We start from the raw sequence: 5,702 nt of genomic DNA on the forward strand, positions 1-5,702 counted from the left end.
GAAAGGAGGTGATCGTGAACAGGGTCGACAAAAGTTAGGAAGGCCAAAGACACAAGGCCGTGTTTATGCCATAACGGAGGAAGATGTACAAGCTTCAAATGCAGTGGTGTCAGGTACTTTGCCAGTTTATTCTGCTTATGCATGCGTATTATTGGATCCTGGTGCTACGCATTCCTTTATTTCTTCTACATTTGTTCGAAGCATGCATTGCTCATTCATCGTTATGGATTATGATTTATGTGTGGCTACACCTGTTGGGGTCGATGTGATTGTTGATAGAATTTGTGCTAATTGTCCTCTTACTATTGATGGTCGGGAGTTGCTAGTTGATTTGCATGTTTTGAGTATGAAAGACTATGATGTTATTCTGGGAATGGATTGGTTGTCCTCTTCTCATCGTCGTAGTCGATTGTTATGCAAAAAAAGAGTTGTCTTTTAAGATCCCCGGTGAGGCGAAGTTCACATTCGTTGGGTGTGATTTCACGATCGCCACCTCGTGTAATTTCGCCATTCGAGCTAGGAAATTACTCTTAGGTGGGTGCTCGGGATTTATAGCAACGGTAGTGGAAGCTAAATCAGAAGGCCCGGTCTTGAATGATATTCCCATAGTTAGAGAGTTTTCTGATGTCTTTCCTGAAGATCTTCCTGGCTTGCCTCCAGATAGGGAAGTGGAGTTTGCTATTGATTTGGTTCCAGGATCTAGCCATATCTCTAAGGCACCATATCGGATGGCACCTGCTGAATTGAAGGAGTTGAAAAAGCAGCTTGAGGAGCTTATGGAGAAGGGCTTTATTCGGCCAAGTGTTTCCCCGTGGGGTGCTCCAGTGTTGTTTGTGAAGAAGAAGGATGGCAGTATGAGGTTATGCATCGATTATCGAGAGTTGAACAAGGTGACAGTGAAGAACCGATATCCATTGCCTCGGATAGACGATCTTTTTGATCAGTTGCAGGGTTCTCAAGTATTTTCTAAGATTGACCTACGATCAGGATATCATCAATTGAAGATCAAGTCAGAAGATGTGTCGAAGATGCTTTTTCGAACCCGTTATGGGCATTATGAGTTCCTAGTGATGCCTTTCGGGTTGACGAATGCACCGGCTGCTTTTATGGACTTGATGAATAGAACCTTCAAGCCTTTCTTGGATAGGTTCGTGGTGGTCTTTATTGACGACATTCTGGTGTATTCGAAGAGCTCGGAAGAGCATGAGGAGCATTTAAGAATTGTTTTGGGAATCTTGAAAGAGAAGAAATTGTTTGCCAAATTCTCCAAGTGCGAGTTTTGGTTAAACAAAGTGGCTTTCCTGGGTCATGTCATAACCAAGGAAGGGATTTCTGTTGACCCCAAGAAGATAGAAGCCATTGTTGAGTGGAAAAGGCCAACTAGTGCGACCGAGGTTCTGCAGCTTTTCAGGGGTTAGCCAGGGTTACTACAGCGATTTGTGGAAGGATTCTCGCTTTTGGTCGCACCTTTGACCAAGCTCACCAGAAAGGAGAAACTTTTCGGTGGTCGGATCGAGTGTGAACAGACTTTTCAGGAGTTGAAGTCCCGCTTGGTGTCGGCACCTATCCTCACCATACCTACTCCTGGTGGGGGATTCATAATTTACTGTGATGCTTGCAAGACTGGTCTAGGATGTGTTTTGATGCAAAATGGACATGTGGTGGCCTATGCGTCTAGACAGCTGAAACCCTTTGAGCAAAACTATCCTACACATGACTTGGAACTTGTCATGGTGATTTTTTTGCTTTGAAGATTTGGAGGCACTACTTATATGGAGAGGCTTGTGAAGTATTTACGATCATAAGAGCCTTAAGTATATTTTTTTACTCAAAAAGGAGTTAAATATGAGGCAGAGGAGATGGCTTGAGTTATTGAAGGATTATGATTTGACTATTAGTTATCATCCTGGCAAGGCAAATGTGGTAGCTGGTGCACTAAGCAGGAAGTCTTTTAGTAGCATAGCTACATTGATCACTTCTCAAAAGCCTATCTTGGAGGATATGAGACGAATGGAGCTACAAGTGGTGTTGAAAGGTATCAGTGGTTCCTTGGCAAGTTTAGTGGTACGGCCTACTCTGTTGGAGAGGATCAAATCAGCTCAAGAAGAAGATAGCTATTTTCAAAAAATTCAGCAAGAAGTGGAAGCAGGCACTCAAACTCAATTCAGAATTCATGAAGATGGTTTAGTGAGATTTGGCGATCGGGTTTGTGTTCCAAATAACCCAGAGTTAAAGAAAGAGATTATGGAGGAGGCTCACCACACCAGCTACTCAGTACATCCTGGCAGTACAAAAATGTATAAGGATTTAAAGAGTACTTTCTGGTGGAATAACATGAAGCGAGAGATTGCTCAGTTTGTGACACTGTGTTTAACTTGTCAACAGGTGAAGGTGGAGCATCAGAGACCAGCAGGTCTTCTTCAACCCCTTCCTATTCCAGAGTGGAAGTGGGAGAATATTGCAATGGATTTTGTGTCTGGTTTTCCTAGAACCACTAAAGGTTTTGACAGTGTTTTGGTTGTGGTGGATAGGCTGACCAAATCTGCTCATTTTCTAGCTATCAAGACTGGTATGTCTTTACAGAAGCTCGCCGAGTTGTATATCGATCAGATTGTCAGGCTTCATGGTGTTCCAGTCACTATTGTTTCTGATAGAGATTCTTGATTTGTGGCGTATTTCTGGAAGAGTTTACACAAAGCCTTAGGGACGAAGCTCACTTTCAGTACCGCCTTTCACCCCTCAGACGGATGGGCAGTCAGAGAGGACAATTCAGATTCGGAGGATATGTTGCGGGCATGTACTCTTGATTTTTGGGGGTTCATGGGATCGACACTTGCCTCCGATTGAGTTTGCTTATAACAATAGTTATCGAGCGAGTATTCGAGATGGCTCCATATGAAGCTTTATATGGCAGGAGATGCAGATCACCCATTTGTTGGGATGATGTAGGAGAAAGGAAGTTGTTGGGACCAGAGATTGTTCAGATAACTGAAGAAAAGGTCCGTGTGATCAGAGATCGATTACGAGAAGCTCAAAGCAGACAGAAGAGTTATGCAGATAGCAAAAGAAGGAGCTTGGAATTTCAAGTTGGAGATCATGTGTTCTTGAGGGTTTCCCCTACTAGAGGAGTTATCCGTTTTGGTGTTAGGGGAAAGCTTAGCCCCAGATACATAGGCCCGTTCGAGATTTTGGAGCGTGTAGGTGTTGTGGCATATCGGCTTGCCCTTCCACCTGCTCTTTCGAGGGTACATAATGTGTTCCATATCTCTATGTTGAGGAAGTGTATTTCGAATCCTGATCATGTAATCCAGTTTTCAGACTTTGAGCTTGGTAGTGATATGTCATATGAAGAGCGACCTGTAAAAATTGTGGATTTTAAGGAGCAAGCCTTGAGGAGACGAACTATTCGTTATGTGAAAGTTCAGTGGGGCAATCACTCAGAGCGAGAGGCGACTTGGGAGTTAGAGTCTGAAATGAAAGAGAGATACCCTCATCTCTTTGACTGATCAGGTGAGTTTAGAGGACTAAACTTTTTTTTTAGGGGGGAAGATTGTAGACCCCACATTTTTATTATTATTTAAATTATTATTATTATTATTTTCTTACGTGGAGTGTCTTGTATGTTATTTTAAATGTATTATTTTGAAAACCCTAGCCACGTTCTATGAGAAACGTCGCCCACCACCGCTCCCCACGACCGATCTGTAGCCTTAAGACATTAGTTAGTGGATCACTTTTCTCCATCGTATCACCATCTCGTTGGCGTCAAGGAGAAAAGGAATTTATGAGAAAGGATATGCAGGTGTGTGCGAATTTTTATTATTGTTAGATTGTAGGAATTAGGATTTTTTTTTCAAGGATAGAAATTAAGATTTGAAACCCTAATAGCTTGAGGAGGGATTTTTTAAAAAAACCTTCTTGTCATTGTATGCCATAGGATCTCCTCGTGAAGATTTAATTTTTGGGTGTTTGATTCGGATTCAGAATTCTAGCGGATACCAAGTAAGTAACCACGTATTGTTTTTTTATCTAGAAAATTCTTTTAAATTTGTAAGTTTTGTTGAGTTTATCTCGTTGGATTATTTTGCTTTCTTTGGTTTGTCTAAATTATTTAAATGATTAAATTTTATTTTATTACATCAATTATTCATATAATGAGTTGTTATTTGATTCATTACTTATCCTTTGTTTATCAATTTCTTATCATGTTAGATGTGGTTTTATTTGATTTCTGATCTTGTTAATCAATCATCTTTTTATTAGCCAATTGTTTACTGTAAGATGAGAGGTTTCTTTGAAATTCATTTTTAATCACCGTTTGACCAATTGTTGACTACCTAAGAACTTTTAAATCATGACATTCGTTAGATTCTCTTTTAAATTTAATTATGAGAAGTTTCACGCTAATATGATTGGGTATTGTTTAAATATGAGTTTAATTTAACTAAATTTTTTTGGGTTGTGGATGATCCATTCTTTTTCTTATCCTTTCATTCAAATTCTCATGTTATTTATAGCATATTTGATCTTGTTGGTGATTTATTTAAACATTTTTTAAATGTTAATTGGTGGATTATTTCCATTTGTTATCTAATTATCTAGTATTTGAGAAAAACTATTAAGTTGTTAAGTTTATTCACGTTAAAAGCTTTGATTGGAGTTCTGTTTTTTTTTCTGTTTTTTTTTTTATTTTGTAATTGACTAGTTTCTTCAAATTAGTAGCTTTTATTGATTTGATTCCTTATCCATCTGAATGAATTATTTTATCCATTAGCTAATTTTTTTCTTTTTAGGGTTTGAAAGAGAACTTTTTGAATGTTGTTGAATGAATTGAATCTTTATTACATTATTTTTACTTACGGATGGCATTGGATCTGGTTAAATTTTAAATTTTTTTATTATTCATGTATCCCGAAAAAAATGAGGTTAAGGGTTACTGTTCCTTTAGAATTGAAATGGTTGATTTCTATTGGTTATGCAAATATTAGTATTTTGGTTCAATGGAAATTTTTGCTTTGTGGGATTCGGATTCGAAATATTACGAGTTTTAAATAATTAAGTCTATTTTGATACTAAAAATTACTTTGTTATGAAATTCTAGTCTCCGAATTGACTATGCAATAACCACATCACTCGGGGGTCAAACACCCGACCATGTCGACATGAAATTCTGAAATAGAAACTAGTTTCGCGCCGCTTTCCGTCGGTGAAACAATAACGGCCTCTGATATTCTGGCTCGGGTCACCGAGGATAAACAAATGACTTTTGATATTCTGTCCGGACCATAGTCTAGGAGACATATACTTTGAAATTGATATATTCTGGAGCTTGTTCTTACTGTGTTGATTAATCACAGTTGAAGGATTACACTTGTTTGTACGTACTTATGTTTATTTGAAATTATTATATTTGCTTATGCACACTTATGTTTGTTGGAAATTATTTTGATAAAATTCTTGAATCTTGGTTTGAATCCAAGTTTTGTTTTTGGGTTACTTACTGGGCCGTCGAGCTCATGAATATTTTTATTCCCTCTTTTCAGATCAGGAGTAAGGTTGTGGTTACTAGCATAGCTGTGGTTACCAAGCGTCAGGCTCCCCTCTTTGTTAGGTTGTTTATATGTTTTCCTATCACCTTGTAGACCTCGAACTTGTTATTTGCTTTCATGTTGTATCTTGAACTTGTAGTACCTCTATTTATT

This window comes from Dioscorea cayenensis, chromosome 17 (genome assembly GCF_009730915.1).
Source record: "Dioscorea cayenensis subsp. rotundata cultivar TDr96_F1 chromosome 17, TDr96_F1_v2_PseudoChromosome.rev07_lg8_w22 25.fasta, whole genome shotgun sequence".
Classification (NCBI taxonomy): Eukaryota; Viridiplantae; Streptophyta; class Magnoliopsida; order Dioscoreales; family Dioscoreaceae; genus Dioscorea; species Dioscorea cayenensis.